This window comes from Lepidochelys kempii, chromosome 10, assembly GCF_965140285.1.
Source record: "Lepidochelys kempii isolate rLepKem1 chromosome 10, rLepKem1.hap1, whole genome shotgun sequence".
Classification (NCBI taxonomy): Eukaryota; Metazoa; Chordata; order Testudines; family Cheloniidae; genus Lepidochelys; species Lepidochelys kempii.
Genome location: NC_136389.1, coordinates 70,873,120 through 70,891,317, shown reverse-complemented (window position 1 = coordinate 70,891,317; position 18,198 = coordinate 70,873,120). Strand labels below are relative to the sequence as shown.

The following is an 18,198-nucleotide window of genomic DNA, read 5'->3' as shown; positions in this document are numbered from 1 at the left end:
CCCATACCTGGAATTCTGGGGCCAAAGTCCACCTCCCTTAGCTCACACTCCTGCAGATGATGTGGTTTTCACCTCCCCCAAACTCATCAGTACCAGGGGTTTGATCAGCCGTTATTGGCGCCAGCAAGGGAAATGGGACACAAGGGGGCTGAAGTTAATTTAGCTTATCATAGAATTAAAATATTATTATGGAATTATAATCATCCCTGTGCTCAGACTTTGGAAATATTCCCAGCTTTGGAGAAGTTAAAATATTGAATGTTAATATGATGGGACATGTACAATTTATTGAGTGGGGTCTCCACGGAGGCAGGTTAATCTGAGTCCAGGAGATCAGGCTGAGGAGGGAGAAAACCCTTGCAACATCTTCACGCCACTGGACAAGCCATGGCCCTGTGCATAGCAACCAGGAGGCACTACCAAAGAAGAGTGGTCAAGCAGGAGGACTCCTTAGAGTAACACAGAGTTTGCCTCTCTGGAAGGCCGGCCCTGCTATGAGCTGGGGATAAGTTTAGCATCGCTCCAAGAGGCTCAGCTAGAGAAGGGCGGGAACGCATTGGGCTCAGCTGGGACTGCCACTGGAGGACCTGCCTGGCTTCAAGTCCCAGCTGAAAACATGGGAGTCCAGCCCCTGCACTGGTGGAAGGGGACGGGGGACTCTGCTGATTGAATTCATCCACCTGAGGGTCTAAGTTAGGACAACTTTCCCCAGGATCCCTTGCAAAGGAGACTTCCGGTGAGTGCAGGCTGTGGGGAGCCAGCCCGTTGTGCTAGGTAGGAGGCAGAGTTTAGGACCCAAGCAGAAGCATCGGCGAGTTTTGCATCTCTCCCAAGAACTGGATGAAGGGTGTGTGGTTATGAGCATGGCCATCAATGAACCACAAAGCCTTTTAGCATCCATTATTTGCAAGTGCTGCTGAGCAAACAAATGCAGCCGCACGGGTCACTAACAGGATCATCCCCGGGTGAAGGCCATTCACGTCAGCCAATACCTCCCAGCAGAAACAAAGAAGAGATGACCCAGAGAGAGCTTGATACAAACCCTTCTCCCTCTTTCTTTAATAAGAAACCTGTGCGAATCAGGAAAAGTCAGCTCCATCTATTCTCCTTGGCACTCTCCCCCCATTCTGCATCCATCCCATGTGCAGATTGACTGTAGAAGAAACACCCAGAGCCAAATCCTGCTCCCAGCTACAGTGATGTAAACCCACACACAGAGGAGAGGGTGAGGAGGACTTAGCAGACTTGCTCTCAGATTCCTTCCCCCACCATTCACCCAGCTCCAGCCAGGTGGGAGCTCTTCTTTCCAAGTTCAGTGGAATGGGAGACCAGAGAGGGGACCCAACCCTGGGGTCAGGAGACCTGCAACTGGGACTAGGAGGCTGGGCCCCAGGTCTGGGGTTGGGAGAGCTGAGAGAGGCACTAGGGATGGAAAACTAGAGAGAGGCCCTGGGTCTCGGGTCTGGAGAGTGACGGAAGCCCTCCATCCCAGAAAGACAATGATTGTCTTGACAATCAGTGATTGTTTTAGAGCCTAAGAATAATCGATACCAACTAGCCACAAGACTTCGTCAGTCACCCTTTCAGCCCTGTGCTGCGGATGGTTTCTTCAGTACACTCAGGCCCTGATCCTGCCAGGAGAAGATTCACCTCAGTCAGGGCACAAGGAAGCGGCATACACAGGGAAGCTGTCTCATGTACCAATAAGAACATGGAGCTGGGAGCCAGATGATGTGGGTTGTAATTCTGGCTCTGCCACTGCTTCAGTGTGTGACCTGGGACAACTGCCTTCCTGTCCCCACCCCGTGCCTCAGTCTCTCCATTTCTACAATGGGAAAGTGATACTCACCGAGCTTGGTAAAGATCTTCAGTCAGAAAGGTCGACTCTAGGCTGATCTCTCTTAAGACTTCGTAGAGCACTTCTCAGCAGACAGGCCTCATTCAAGGCCCACTCACATCAACAGGACTCTTTCCACAGATTTCTCAAGAGGGGCTGGATCAGGCTGATATAAGTGTAAAGTGTGATGGGGACCTGAGCTCCCTCCCCACAGCTGGGCCTCAGTGAAGTTCTCGTTGGTGGGCTTGGTAACTCTGCAAAGTCTCTTAAAGCAGTGGCCTTTACTCCCAGCCACAGGACCCCACTTTGTCAGCACGCTCCTGGCCTTGGCCCCACACTATGCTGGCCTGTTTACCTGCGGGACCCCACTTTGCCAGCACGCTAGTGCCCCTGTCCCCATGCCGTGCCGGCCTGTTTATCTGCAGAACCCTCCTGTGCCAGCACACTCCTGCCCTACCCCGTGCCGCGCCAGCCTGTTTATTTGCCGGTTTCACAGTGCGCTTTATTTTTTATTTTTTTATTGGTTTTATGAGTTGTGCCGCACTTCTTGGTAAAGCACTTTAATCCCTTTTAATGCCCCCATTCTGCTCCTCGGTGACAATACAGTGGTTAGGCTAATGCATCCCGCTCACCTTGGGGTTACTAATGAGGTCACAAAGAATGCAATCTCCAAACTGAATAATTCACTAATCAGATGCTGCAGACTCCAGTGGTGAAATTTATTTCTGACACCTAAACAGCAAATGGGTTTGTGGATGCACACACTCACTCTCACTCCTCTTTCTTCAGAGGTGGGTTTGCTAAATGGATGGCAACTCGGTCTGCTGAATGAAAGAGCTTGAATGCCACCACAAATGCAATAGGATCATCTTGACTCTTAAAGTGAACTCCAGGGGACAAGAACAAACTATGGATCCCACACAAGGCAGGGGCCTGGCTGGTTCTGGACTGATGTGAAGGCTCTGGCCTGTGCCATGGATATGGCTAGCCTGCTGCCATGGGCTAAGACTTTCTTACATCTGCCTTCCTTTTCTGTCCTTCTCACTTGGTGATTGCCTGGCCCTGAGCTGAACTGTGGCCTGGCATTGACTCATTTATATCTGAAACCAATCAAGGAGTCTCCCTTAGGTAGACACCGTCCATCAGCCAGAAGGGATAGTCCATTGTGGCAGTTAGGGTCAGTCGCTCTCTCTTAAAGTCTGTCATCTGCATTCTTAAAAGGAGCAAATTGGGGGAACAGAGCTGAGAGCTCCCATCCCCAAGATTGTCCCAAAAGTCACTGGTGTTCCAGCTAGGACAACTTTCCCATCCCCCTCTTTAAAATACGGGCACTGCATCCCTCTGTATATTTTAAACCCAGGCGACTACCCCTCCATCTCCCATCAAAATCTGTTTGATTGGCTGCTTTCATTGCAATGAGTTACTATTTGGTGGTTCAACAGGTTCCCCCAGGGAAACAGAAAGGGTCCTTGCAGCCAATATTCACCCAACACTGGGGGTCAGTGGTCAGCTGCCCCACTCATACTGCATGTCGCTCACTAACCCCTGATCTCTCCGTCGAGATTCTCAGACCTCAGGCACAGTATAAGAAGCTAAATTGAATAGAATGATACCAGAATTCACCCACACATATAGGTGCTGGAACTAGGGGTGCTACTGTACTCCCTGGTTTGAAGTGGATGCCATTAGATACAGGGTTTACAGCTTGGTTCAATGGCTCCCAGCAGCCCCACTGTACAAATTGTTCCAGCACCCCTGCCCACACAGCTAACTGCACATGGGTTTCTCTTGGGCAGGGATGGAGGCTCACTGCAGTAAAGCTGGTGCTGTTAGCAGACTGGCAAGCTGGCTTCTCACCACAGGCCCTATGTCCCAGCCTGCCAACATTTCTTCCTTCTCATCAACACAACAGCTGGGCAACACACCACCTCCCCCAGGCTGAGAGTTCACCCTGGGAATGAAATCCACCTGTCGGTCTGAAATGCGGTGTTCGACTCTGCGCTCCATAGCCCCCTCCGTCACAGCAGAGTGCAGCCCTGTTGTCAGGTTTGATTGATCGAAATGTCCACGCGGCCAGTACATCCAGGGCCATACAACAGCGAGCTGCCCGCATCAGGAACCCCGCAGAGAAGCAAAATCTCCACCTTGCATGGATACATAGCTGGTTTCCCCAGGCATCCTAAAGCCAAGGCAGCTCAGTCTGGAAACAGATGATGCTCTCATGAGCCTTGACCTGACTGTCCCTTCAGCTGTGTGGCCCTCATAGGGGTGCAAAGTGAAAACATCAGCAAAAGTTCCTTGCCCTTGGATCCGCCCGTCCCCATCCCACCCAGATCTGGGAAGTGAGGGGCAAACAGATCTGTGGGCCACAGATCTGCTCCTATATCTCTCCTCCCCGTAAGACTATTCTCCTCTCTCCCAACCTGGGCACTACAAGGATCTGTCTCCCACAGCCCCCGCCCCCGCCCCGTCTAAAGCCATGTGGGGTGATGGTTAAGAACATCGCAGGCTGCTGTGGAGGGTATGGATAAGGGGAGGATAAGGCCACACAAATAAGAGGAAGAAATAACATTAAGTGGGTTGGTTTGGGGGTTTTTAGAGGGAGATGGTTATTTTCTGTTCATTTCCAGGCTGCTGCTTCTCATGTATTAAATGATACAAATTGATCTGTGGATTACAGTTAGGAAGGGGAAAAATTGTTTATGAGACTGTTAGCAGAAATGAGCCCAAGCTACAAACTTTGGGCCCAGATTGTAATCTCCAAATATGTTTGGGTGTGTGTATGCGTGTGTTGGCGAAGATCTTGGTTCTGGCTCAATCTGTTTTTTAGCTGTAACACTATGGGCTGGCCTGGCTGTGCCCTTGTCATACTGTTCTGAGCAGGGGAGTAGGACGTTCACCCATTGCTCAGCCTATCTGAGTCTTGAGTGTGGGGCTGATGTAGCACAGAGCCCCTGTTCTCCACATGTGTCCCCTGCAAGCAAGTGGGCAGGGAGCAGATGGAGATGGGCATGGAGTAGTGGGGCCTTGGCTTTCTGAACCCCAATTCCTTCCTGGTGGGGCCACATCTGGTGCCCTGTTCGATGCAAAGTCCTAGAGCTCCATGCATTTACAGCTTGTAAACCATACAATAAACGCTGACATAAACATACCTCACCCCTTCAGGCTTTAGCAACGGACTCTGCATTTTGATCACCTGTATCTCTTGCTTTCACCCCTCGTGTCAGCATGCACCAGCCTCCTTTTAATCACTGCCACCTTCATTTGCCCTATTAGCATCTCGCCTGGATTTTCTCTTGCTCAGTGTATCCCTTTGTAAGCACCGCGCCTTGGCATATTTTAACCACACAGCATCCTGAGCACCTCAGTGGGGAGGGGCAGTAATAATCCAATTAATTTCCATCATTAGTACTGCTCTATAGTCGCTCGGTGTCATTAAGGATAATAATAATTAATACTCCATGCTCCGGGTGGACATGACAATCCGTAGCCTCAGGGAAGTTTTGCATCTCAGTTCCTAACTCTGGAAATCGGTGGCTAATAGGTCTGGGGGGTCCTCTCTCTGGGATGCTTTTTGGCAATACCTCTCTCTTCTCTTAGAGACTGGGACCTGTACCAATGATTGAACCACAAGCAATAACTGGAAGTGGATACAATCTGCCTGGGTTAGGTCCTGTAAGACAGCGAAGGGTGTGAGACCCCCTCGCCCTACTGGCTGCACTCAGATGAGTAGGTGCGGAAGGAGAGAGCATGTGCCCATCTCCAAGGTGAGCAGGCTTGAAGGCTCTGAAAGTAGGGTCAGAAGAACAGGGCCAGGCTGCTAAGGGGACTGATGGTGAAAGGACCGTGAACCTACGGTGTAAATGGATATGGAAGTAACGGTAGGATCTGCTCTGGAGAAGGGCCTGCGTGATGGTTAGTTATTGGAGCTGGCTGGAACATTTTTGGTGAAATAGGCTGTTTTGTCAAAGCTGAAATGTATTGGTTTTCAGGTCTTAGCGACACAGAGGGAGAAAAAGAGCAACTGTATAGCTGCCCGGTTAGGGTGCTGGCCTGGGATGTGCTAGACCCCGCTTTAAGTCCCTGTCCTGTCTCAGCTGGAGTGATCTGGAATGAAAAACTCTGCTTGATTCAGAGCAGGGACTTGAACTTAGGTCTACCACATTCTAGGCCACTAGCCCCCATGCACACGCCGCAGTTGCCATGAAAAGGAATTGTCATGCTCAGTCAACTCTAGTCATTACACAGTTGAGTGGCTGTTTGTACATGCAAATGTGTCATTGGCACAATGAGTCTCCTTGTGTACCCCTGGAGAACCAAGGTCTGATTGTTAAAACTAAGTCCATTTAAGTATGCACACAAAAATGGGTGTGCAATTGTGTATCTAATTTGTGCGCACACTTACCATGCTTAGGAATGCATATTAGGAAATTGCATGTGCAAATGGTCAGTTGCATTTGTAACCAGTCATTTACTTGTGAAATTACTTTGTTTTGCAGAAAGGTGCTAATAGCTGCTGGGGGGGTGTGTGTGTGCACGGGGAGGGTCTTGGTTCCAAATGCAATCTAGCCCTCATTAAAGCCAGTGGGTGTGCCAAGTATGCTGTTTCAGACTCAACAGAAGTAGCAATCAAGCCCGTTATGTAGTAAAAACACCTGCAGACTGTGGGGTCTACTGCCCAAGGCCCTAGGCAGCATGGCCAGAGCAGAGTCAAACCAGGTGGATTCACAGGAGATTTTCTGATTGCAAATGCAGAGGCTAGGATATTTGTTGCAAGTTGTGTGTATTGGAAGGAGCAAGGAAGCAGAATGAGTTGTATGCATGACCCTGAGAGGAAGCAGAAAGACAGAGCTTCTTGGGCACAAAGCTCACTGGAGTGGCTGACTTGGGGATTTCTGAGAAAGGAAACTTGCTGCTGCAGGTTGTTTTTACTGCATTCTGGGAAACAGGACACTGTGTGCTTTGTTTGAGACTAAACAAGATTACACCAAGACTATACCTGGCTTCTATCACCAATTACTCATCCAGGTGGAAACAATCCTGCCAAAGGGGCAACATTCGATTTGCTGTTCAGTCATGGTAACCACAAGCACAAATTAAAGCATTCATTTTTGTGCATGTAACTGAGTGCAAATGGCCTTAAAAAACAGGCTCCTATTGTCCAGCTGCTCTAAGCCTTGGGAAAACTATCCCTTTCGAGAGGGGACCCAGAGAGCATAGGGTTTACCTGGGAAGCCTGTATCCTCACAAAATATTTATTAGAAAAAAACACTGTCAGCATAACATGAAATGGAAATGATCAGATTGTTCTCATAAATCAGAGCACTTCCCTCAGCTCACTGGTCATTGGGATGCATGCTGTAAAGTGAAGTCACATAACTCAGGATGGTAAGATCCAGTTTCCAAATGCGAGTTGTGCAAACCCTTCCTTGTTCAGCTTGAATCTGGTCTGCAACTATTGTGTGTCAGATATAGAGTAGGTAGGTTTGCGCTCCCTGAAAAGGGGCAAGTTTAAATGAATGAGCTCATCTCAGCTGGAAATCACTCTGAAGATCTCACAGTCCCCTTGGGTACGGGTCACATATGGCCCAAACGTGCAGCAAAATCTACAATGCAACATGATCAGGGAAGGAAATTCCCTTGTTGCTCCCCTTTTGTCACATTTTACAGCTGACCCTGCTTTGCAGGGATGTTTCTTAATGCATCTTTCCATCGTATGGTGCTAGGCTGCCGTAAATCCTGGCCTCATGCCATAGGCTAATAAGAACTGGAGCCAAAAAGGCCCATGAGCTGTGACCCAATAAGATGGTGTCCCCTCTGACAACAGGTTCAAAGCGAGACAAGACAAACTCCACACCAGACACAGCCAGAGCACGGCACAATGGATAAAGACAGCTTGCTATGGGGAGAGAGCGCAGTGTGCCATAGCAACAAGCAAAGCAGCCAGCAGAGGTGCTGAGAAGGAGCCCCATATATGGTGCCAGTGCACAAGGGGCCAGGAGAGCTTCTGCACAGTGCCAGGGACTGCCAGGATCCTCACCCAAGTGCCAAGCAAGATTATGTGATAAATGATTGCATTAGCCTGGACAGCTTCTCATTTTCCTCCAATCTGGCCTGTCTGCCCTTTTAGCACGGAGCTCCTGATAGCATTTCTCCCTTCACTGACTTCATTTTTCCTGTTAGCTTGTCAAGCTGTCAGTGTGAAGAAAAGAGACAACATCGACAAGGTGGTTACTGATTCAGCTCCAAGTACCTTCTGGGCATCCCACTCTCCCCAACATCACTGAGCATAGCTCCCAGCTCACGCAGGTTTGCACCTGCCACACCCAGGATGGGATCCCTCATGCCTCGCCCCACTCATCTTCCTCAGAAACTCCTGAACTTCACAGTTTCCCAGCACAGATTGGAGGAGCCTGTTCCAGAGGATAGCATTGTGTTGCCATGGGGACAGGGTGCTGGCCTTGATGGAAGGCTGAGACAATATATGTGTGAAATGAGGCCCACAGCCCCTCAGAAATTCTCTCCTTCCCCGTTCCCTTCTTCAGCATTAAGATTTTCTCTTCCCATTCCTTCATCGCCCTAGTCTGGCAGGGTGCTAGGAGGCAGGTTCTGGGGAGCTGTGAGTGAGTGAGTGTCTGTTAGCAGGAGGGCTGAGAAAGGAAAAGCAGGGAGATCTTGGCAGAGGGGAGAAGGTGAAGATGAATTTGCCCAAAGGAGAGGCACCTGGAAGAAAAAGCTGCTTGGAAGGGATGGGAGAGGAAGATCCTGGAGCTCAATATGAAGAGAGCAAGGAGGAGAATGTGCTGGGATCAGGGTGGGAAGGGGCTGATCTTCCTGGGATCCTGGGCGTTTTGGTGAATCAGAGCCCCGTTTAGTTGTGATCTTCCCTGGGGCTTCTAATCATTTAGGTGGTTTTGTAGGGTCCTCCACATCATACAGATCCCACTTCTTCTGCACAATGGATAAAGAAAACCTCTCTCTGCAGGCCCCTGCCCTTCCAAGCCAGGAGAATGGGTAGGACTCCACACTGCAGAGCCTCTCAGTGCTCCTTATGATTTGCACAAAGGGACTGAGTAATGCAGGTTGTTGCCTCCCAGGTCAGTGGCTCTGTGTGCCAGCCCTGCAGGACTCCCAGTCCTTCCTAGCCTACAGGACAAAGAGAAGTGTGGTTTGTTTGCTGCAGGCCTCGTGGTCCCGAGAAGACAAAGGACAATGGTTGTCAGACTCAGTCTCCTCAGGTGGCTGATGTCCGTGGTTCATCTGATGCTGGAACAGTGTATGGGTGGCAGAAGGAGTTTACCTTTATTCTCTTCATCCAGTGGGGTGCAATCCGCCTGGCCTGGGCTTCTGGTGAGTCACAGCCCATCCCAGTCCCAGTGCATTTTTCATTCAGATCAGTGCACTTGGCACATCCCCAAGTCACCACATTCCCCAGCATTGCCTGGCAGCATAACACTTGCTTCACATATATGTACATCTATATCTCTAGATCTCTCTATGGCTCTGCACTGTTATTTCCTGGGACTCTGTTGCCTTTGGGCCTTTTCCACTTGAGGAGAGTGCAAGTGGGCAGCTCCTGCTGACTGATGCTGATGGATGTCCCATTACGTTCAGCGGGCCAGTGGGAAGGAAGTTGCTCCTCTAGAACTGACAAGCCCACAAGCTCACACCCACACCAGATCACCCACATATCAGACCCTGTGCCAGCCACATCGGAGCAATTGGCTCACCATATGCTCCCATCCCTCTGCATTCAGAATGCCATGTGGCAGTGGAATGCTCCCCCGTGATGGCATGTTCCACCAGGCTCATGCAAGTGGCAACAATGGCTCACCTTCTTAATTCAACGATTTCTTCCTGTGCTTACTGGTAACTCACCCATGCACAGAGAGGCCCCTCCTCTTGCCACTCACAGCACTTATAAAACCTGCCCCTCAGTATGGTCCCTCTGGAAAACCTGCCCCTGAGAAGGGTGGTTTTGCGATTATTATGACTCAGAGCTGGGAGTCAGGACTTCTGTTCTGTTCGTTCAGGTTCCTCTCCCACCCCTCTCAGTATCTGAGTGCCTCCCAGCAGTGCCCTAGGCGATGTGCCCATATCTGTCGGGTGGGGTTTGTTCTCTCTCTCTTGGTCCCACCCCCAGGGGCAGAGCTGGATGTGCTGTGTAGCGTGCTGTGTTGATGGCGTGTTGATTCCTGTAGCTGTATGCACCGCTCTGTGTGTACATCAGAGAAGGCAGGTCAAAGAAGTGTGCCTGGCACTGGGAGTGGGAGGGGGGTTGTGATGGGCCTTAGTCCCGTGGGAGTTCGTTCCACAGTTGGGAACCAGCCCCTGAGAAAGTGCTGTCTTTCATACTGACAAGCTTTGCCCTTCAGGGAGACAGTTCCCTGTCCCTGAGGAGCAGCGGGTCAATCACAGTCTTCATCCTGGGGCCTTAGCCAATCTTTTAAATATGCTGGGATCAGGCCGTGAAACACCATGACGATAAGGACCGAGACACTGAACTTGACTTGCTATTCTTTGGGAAGCCAGTGTAAAGAGTGGAGGACAGGTGTTATGGGCTGGCCTCCTGCCCAGGTATATTGCTGTAGTCCAGATGGGAACTGACAAAGGATGCCTGAGTGTATTAGGACACCTGAGTTCCAGTCCCAGCTCTGCCACTGACTCGTTGTGTGATCTTGGGTAAGTCTCTTTCCTCGCTCCGTGCCTCAGTTTCCCCATTTGTAAAATAGGAAGAATAATAATCCTACCAATCCCAGCTGCACAGAGGCGTTATTACTGAACACCGGTGACCCACTTTAGAATCCTGGCATGGAAAGCACTCGATAATTGTGAAATGAGGTGATCCTGTCACCTGAGAGAAAGCAGTAATAGGAACAGTGCTTATGGCACCTGCAGCATTTCTATAATGCTTCACATCTTCAAAGTGCTTGACAAACATTCACCAACTCTCACAGCCCCCCTGCAAAAGAGGTGGGTAAGTACAATTATTCCTGGTGCAGCAGCTGCCCTTGTTTTAGCTGGCACCTGGCGGAGGAGGGACTTTCAAGTCCCCCTTCTTAGATATCAATTCCTTCATGTTGATATGAGGGTTAACAGCCATTTGTAATCACATTAGAGAGACAGTTTAATTCTAAGGAGACCTGTTCGCTAGACTCACTTCCCTCGACTGCATTACAATAAGAAGATCAAACGGAATCAATTTCAACAGGGAGATCAAACCAAGGAATGGAAGAGATTTCAGTGACTCAAAGTGTAATGGAAACCACAACGATGTCCTGCTCCGATAATGGAAATCTTTACAAATATAATTAAAGTGGTGAGAATTAGAAAACCCGATAGTGTAGGCAGGACTGTGGGAAGGCTGAATCTAGCCAGGCTCCAGGCCAGGGCTACTGAAATGAACCAAGAGCTGCCCAGATTTTCTTCAAACCTCTTGGTCTTCACCCCTGCAGCCCCTCATTTAGTATCTAGCTATCTATCAGCTAGTTAGGTCTTTATACTGCGCTCATAGTCATTGTATCTGAGCACCTAAAAGCAAACGCATTTGGAAGCAAGGGGCAGAAATCAGCCACATACTACATACTCCCATGCAATAAAGCCTTGACACTCAGATTTTGACAGCTGAACTGTGATTCAGAAGCAAGAAAAGCTTAGAAGGAGTGAGGGATGGATCAGTGGAAAGATAGGTGGGAAGGAATCTGGGGGTTAATCATTAGATTTTTTCCAATTCTCTTTGTCTGTAAAGGAGTCTGAGCATCAGTGATCCTATAAAAATAGACTGTCAGCTCTCTGAGGACAGGACCACCTTTTTGTTCTGTGTTTGTACAGCACCTAGCATGGTGGGGTCAGGGCCCAGGACTGGGGCTACTAGGCACTATCACCATACAGATGATGATGATGTTTAACTTGGCTCTCGCGCTTTTCATCTGTAGATGTCAAAACACTTTCCAGCAGCGAGTGTCATTCTCCCCGTTTTACAGATAGGGAACTGAGGCACAGAGAGGGGAAAGGACTCATACAAAGTCACACAGGGAGTCAGTGGCAGAGTTAGGACTCTAACCCCACCACCACCCCTCTGCTCACTCCACTGACTAGGCCACCCAATCCCCTTTAATTTCCATTAACAATCACCACCCTGCCGGAGATACTTGTTGCTCCTACTTTTCCTGGACTCTGCCTTTGGCACTTCCTTACAGCGTTTTAGGGGCATTCAATGCATGAGAAAGAGCCGGGCTCGATGGCAGGGGCTGCTGAAGCCTTCACAGGAGTCCTACTCCCCACCAAGCGCCCGGTGCTGTTCTCACCGCCGCTGGTAGTGAGAGAGAGACAGGGGTGCGAGAACCCCGCCAAGTGTCTGTGAGTGAGGAGTCTCATCATTCTTGGTGTGCAATTGGTTTTGGTTAATTAATCTCTCAGAGTGACCAGGTATTTGCATGTCACTCGCTTCAGGCACCGACAAGGTGTCAGCCCGCAGGTAGCTGTTCACTTGCTGTCATTGCTTTTGTCTTTTTCACTAGCTAGAAGTAGTGGGAGACTGCAGATCTCCCACCACTTCCTTCATTGCTTTGAATGCTCTCTCTCCTGCCAGCAGAGCGCCAGCTTGTCAGGGCTGGGGCTGGGTACATGAGCAAACATGCCAGCTCCCCAGGGCCTCTGACTGCGGCCTCCAGCTTCTGGGACAAAAGCTCTGCTGCCTTCCCTTTGCATCCACTAAGTCTCCCAGCCACTCCACCTCCCTGCTCCCTGGGCCTGGGGACTCAGAGAGCCCCAGCCTGTGCCGGCTGTCACGTAGCAGAGGGTCTGTTGCTCAAGGGACGCACATGTTGATGGCAGCTGGCTGGCCATCATTCTGTTATTCCTATAGCCTGGCCTGGCTAGCTGGATATGATGGGAGCTGCTCTTTGCTCCCCATTTAAAGACAGAGAACATTCGAAGTAAATGTTGAGGCTCTTTTGCGCTGAAGCCCAGGGTGCGCTGCCATTGCAGTGTGTGGATTAAGTCATGCCACCCAGTAAGCACCACAGGACATTTCCTGGATGTGGCCCATATCTACTGCAGGCAGAACTCCCTGGGTTTGTCAGGCCTGTCCAGCAGTCCCCTCAGCTAAGATGCTGATGAATTGCTGGCCTGACCATAATCTCATGGCGAGAGTATTTCAATTCTTCTGGGTACTGAAGCCCTGCATCCCCCAGGGTGATCTGTAGGTTTTGTATCCTGAGCTGGGCAAAAGGGTGGCAGGGTGGGATGTGGGAGAGAGCAGGAAGCAGTGGTCGGAGCCCATGGGGAGTGGTATTAGGTCAGCAGAGATCAATGGATTTTGATAGCTAGTAGTCAGGCAACCAGCCCTCTCAGGCAGTGACTGCTAATCCCACTGCATCCAGGTTACCAGTAGCGCTGGCCAAGGTAAGAAAACAAATGCCTCCCTTTCCCCGGTATGCCCCTTCTCTCAATCAGCCTGCTGAGACTTTCTCTCCTTCCCTCTCTTCGCCTATCTGCCTCTCTCTGGTCATAGAATCATAGAATCAAAGAATCATAGAATATCAGGGTTGGAAGGGACCTCAGGAGGTCATCTAGTCCAACCCCCTGCTCAAAGCAGGACCAATCCCCAATTTTTGCCACAGATGCGTCCAAGCGTGGCGTGGGAGCAGTTTTAATGCAGAAAGGACCTGATCAAGAATTCCACCCTGTAATGTTTCTCAGCAAAAAACTGTCTGAGAGGGAAAGCAACTGGTCAGTCAATGAAAAAGAATGTTACGCCATTGTCTACGCCCTGGAAAAGCTACGCCCATATGTTTGGGGATGGTGTTTCCACCTGCAAACTGACCATGCTGCACTACAGTGGCTTCATACCACCATGGGAAATAACAAAAAACTTATTCGGTGGAGTTTAGCTCTCCAAGATTTTGATTTTGACATCCAACACATCTCAGGAGCTTCTAACAAAGTGGCTGATGCACTCTCCCGTGAAAGTTTCCCAGAACCAACTGGTTAAAATCGTCCTTGAGATGTGGAAAATATTGTTAGTCTTTATGTATTTGGTAGTATATTTAGAGGTGCATGTGTCTTATTAACTCTGTTTTTCCTAGAGCTCCAGGAAGAAATCCCAGCCAGCGTTTCACCCTAGCTGAGATTTGGGGGGCGTGTCATAAATATAAAGGGAAGGGTAAACTCCTTTAAAATCCCTCCTGACCAGAGGAAAAATCCTCTCACCTGTAAAGGGTTAAGAAGCTAAAGGTAACCTCTTTGGCACCTGACCAAAATAACCAATGAGGAGACAAGATACTTTCAAAAGCTGGGAGGAGGGAGAAAAACAAAGGGTCTGGGTCTGTCTGTATGCTGCTTTTGCCAGGGACAGAACAGGAATGGAGTCTTAGAACTTTTAGTAAGTAATCTAACTAGGTATGTGTTAGATTATGATTTCTTTAAATGGCTGAGAAAAGAACTGTGCTGAATAGAATGACTATCCCTGTCTGTGTGTCTTTTTTGTAACTTAAAGTTTTGCCTAGAGGGATCTCTATGTTTTGAATCTAATTATCCTGTAAGGCATCTACCATCCTGATTTTACAGAGGTGATTCCTTTACTTCTATTAAAAGTCTTCTTGTAAGAAAACTGAATGCTTTTTCATTGTTCTAAGATCCAAGGGTTTGGGTCTGTGGTCACTTATGCAAATTGGTGAGGATTTTTACCAAACCTTCCCCAGGAAGGGAGGATTCTGGGGGGAAATACATGTCCAAACTATGTTTCCCAGTAAACCCAGTTAAAGTTTGGTGGTGGCAGTGGAAATTCCAAGGGCAAAGGGTAAAATTAATTTGTACCTTGGGGAAGTTTTAACTTAAGCTGGTAAAAGTAAGCTTAGGAGTTTTTCATGCAGGTCCCCACATCTGTACCCTAGAGTTCAGAGTGGGGGAGGAACCTTGACAAGAGCCAATCAAATGTTCCCGTTTTCAAGCAGTAATTGGCAAAACAATGCCCTCTTTGCGGCTAGCTCCCTCCTCACATAAACTCCTCACTGCCTGCTTCATAAAAAGGACCTCCCTGTGAATTACAGAGGAGAGAGCCAGGCTGAGCTCTAGAGAAACATTTGGACTTAGTCTAGGCTCTCCGGTGAGTCAGTAATAAAACTGGTGACAAAACAAATGTTTTTAAAGAAGTGAGATTTTCAGAGAGGAGAGAGCCTTTAAAAGAGACATTTAATAACACATCCATAAAGCAAGGGAATAAAACAGGCCATGAAATAATTGGCTCTCTGTGAATCTTTCCTGGGATCAGCCACAGACTCCTGATCCTGATCCCACAAGAACAACCTTCTGGGTACCCCCCCACAAAGCCTCCAGTGAACCTCCAACACATAGCCTCCTGCAGTGACCCACACGCCTGGGTGGGATGCTATCCAAACACCTCCTTGCAGGTATCCCCTATCTAGGATCCTTTTCCAAACTCCCCCAGGCTATCCCCCCCAAGATACACCCACTTGGAGCCCTCCACAAACTCTCTCCTGGGCATCCCCAAGTACAGTCGCACGAAAGATTTGTCCGTGTGGGGGAATGGCTGGACAAGCTCTTCCGGAACAGCTTCCCATGGGGACACTCTATTCCAGAATTAAAAGTGATTTTATTCCAGAATATTTACTCTGCCTGGAAACCACAAATTATTGTAGGATAAAATCACTTTATTCTGGAATCGAGTGTCCCCATGGAGGGGCTGCTCTGGAATAGCGATAGCAGGTACATTATTCTGCAATCACTATCAGGGTCCATTTCCCCATAATGACTAACCCTTAGACTCAAACTTCCTGCTCTCTAACAATGTATTAAAAGGCCCTCCTTCCCAATAAGAGCCAAATCATCTCTGTCGTCCCTCACCAGGAGAGCCACCTGAGTGTTGGGTGCAAACCAGAATGAGATCCACTCTGTATGGGACCCTGCAAATTCCTCCAGAGGGTGAGGCCAAAGCCAGGAAGATTTACAATGCATGGGACCCCAGAACCCTTCCAAAGGGTGAGGCATAAACCAATATAAACTCGGGGGTCGCCCACTTCATAGCTTCGGAGCTCATTGTACATACCCTGGGCTCCTTGCATTCACTCCTTGCATTCCTCCATTCCACTCCCTCAATCTCCCTACATGGCACCCTTCCACCCTGTCCAATTCAGGGATTCCCTGAAGCTCTCCCCATCCCCACTCTGTCAGAGGTTGTGTGTGCCCCCATGCCCCTGTCCTCCCATACCAGAGTCCCCCATTCTTCCCCCATGCCAGGGACTGTGTGCTCTCCCCTATTTTCCATTCTCCCCCAGCCATTATTAATTGTCTGGGAGAGAAGTTGTTCAGGGTATCAACATGTTTCAAGTTGCAGTGGGAGAGGTTTAGATTGGATATTAGGAAAAACTTTTTCACTAAGAGGGTGGTGAAACACTGGAATGCGTTACCTAGGGAGGTGGTAGAATCTCCTTCCTTAGAGGTTTTTAAGGTCAGGCTTGACAAAGCCCTGGCTGGGATGATTTAACTGGGAATTGGTCCTGCTTTGAGCAGGGGGTTGGACTAGATGACCTTCTGGGGTCCCTTCCAACCCTGATATTCTATGATTCTATGTTAATCTCTGTTGGGAGGATGAGCAGAGATAAATTCAGGATATTGTTATGCTGGAGGAGTTAATGGCTGCCATCAACCAGTTGTTTGATCTAGAAACATTTGCAGAAATGCTTGAAGCTGAGGCTGTGCTAAACAGCTAACAGGGGCTCATTTCCCCCCTTCCAGTTTTCCGATTTGCCCTGAGATCAATAGGGCTCTGGCCACTGATGCCTAGACCATTCCCTTAAATTTAGAAATTGATCAGATGCGGCGCTCAAAAGTTATTGTGTCACAGACAGCCAGGAAAATGCCATCAAGTTGAGTGTGTGGCCTTGCAAGCTTGGCCAATTAAATACAGACAATAACAAGTGATGGACAATGTTCTGTGTACGCAACCAATTCTCTCAATTTGTGTTTGCAAGACAAAGGAAGACACACACACACAGAGAAACAAGCTGCTGTGAAAATAAAAAATAACCTTCTAACATGATGCCAATTGTTATTAGCCTGAGGGATGGGGAATGTCTAATTAGCCTGTAGATGCACCTTCTCCCACTGTGTGAGATGAGAATGGAAAAGAGAGAAGGGAACACATAAGGAGCAAGGGCTTTAAAGAGGTGATAATGGTATGTGCATTGTTAAAGGGGGAGGGGGTGAGTTCAACAAAAGGATCCACAGGAACAAAATACATCTGCAATAGTTATAGGGTGGGGGACTCTATCCTGGGAAGCAGTGACTCTGAAAAAATTTGGGGTTGTGGTGGATAATCAGCTGAACATGAGCTCCCAGTGTGACGGTATGGTCCAAAGAGCTAATGTGATCCTGGGATGCATAAACAGGTGGGTCTGGATTAGGAGCAGAGAGGTTATTTTACCTCTGTATTTGGTACTGGTGCAACTGCTGCTGGAATCCAGGTCTGGTGCCCACCATTCAAGAAGGATGTTGATAAATTGGAGAAGGTTCAGAGAAGAGCCCTGAGGATGATTAAAGGATTAGAAAACATGCCTGAGAGTGATAGACTCAAGGAGCTCAATCTATTTAGCTTAACAAAGAGACGGTTAAGGGGTGACTTGATTACAATCTATAAGTACCTACATGGGGAACAAATATTTAGTAATGGGCTCTTCAGTCTAGCAGAGAAAGATAAAAACAGGATCCAGTGGCTGGAAGTTGAAGCTAGCCAAATTCAGACAGGAAATAAAGGTGTACATTTTTGACAGTGAGAGTAATTAACCATTGTAACAATTTACCAAGGGTCGTGGTAGATTTCCCATCAGTGACAATTTTTCAATCAAGATTAGATGTTTTTCTAAAAGATCTGCTGTAGGAATTATCTTGGGGAAGTTCTATGGCCTAAGATACACAGAAAGTCAGACTAGAAGATCATAATGGTCCGTTCTGGCCTGAGAATCTTTGAATCTATTAGGGCCTGTTTCATAAAGTGTTCAAGGCCCAGATACCACAGTGATGGGTGACCTTGCACAAATCCAGGTAGACGGGTTAAAGAGATATTTCTCCCTCAGTTCTACAGATGCCAAGATTAATTTCCCACTCCATGACTGGGACAGGCAGGTGAGTGGGGTCCTAAGAGCATCTTGACTTGATTCTTTTTTTACTTCATTTTCACCTGTGCACTATATCTTCCCTGAGCATCAAGGTGCTAAGCAGCGTGCAAGGACAAGATATTCATGAGAAGAACAGGAATCTTACAGGTGAGGAGAGGAACCTGAAAGCAGTTTAGTTCTGAACAAGGCATAGGAGTCTGCAGACGGGGAGAGAGCTCCACCAAA

General features: G+C 48.6%; 1 protein-coding gene across 1 annotated transcript in view; it reads right to left on the bottom strand.

Annotated features, from left to right (window-relative positions):
• The window catches only part of NTRK3 (neurotrophic receptor tyrosine kinase 3), a 455,727-nt gene that overhangs the window by 350,645 nt on the left and 86,884 nt on the right, over window positions 1–18,198 (bottom strand). The gene's annotated exons all lie outside the window — the stretch shown is intronic.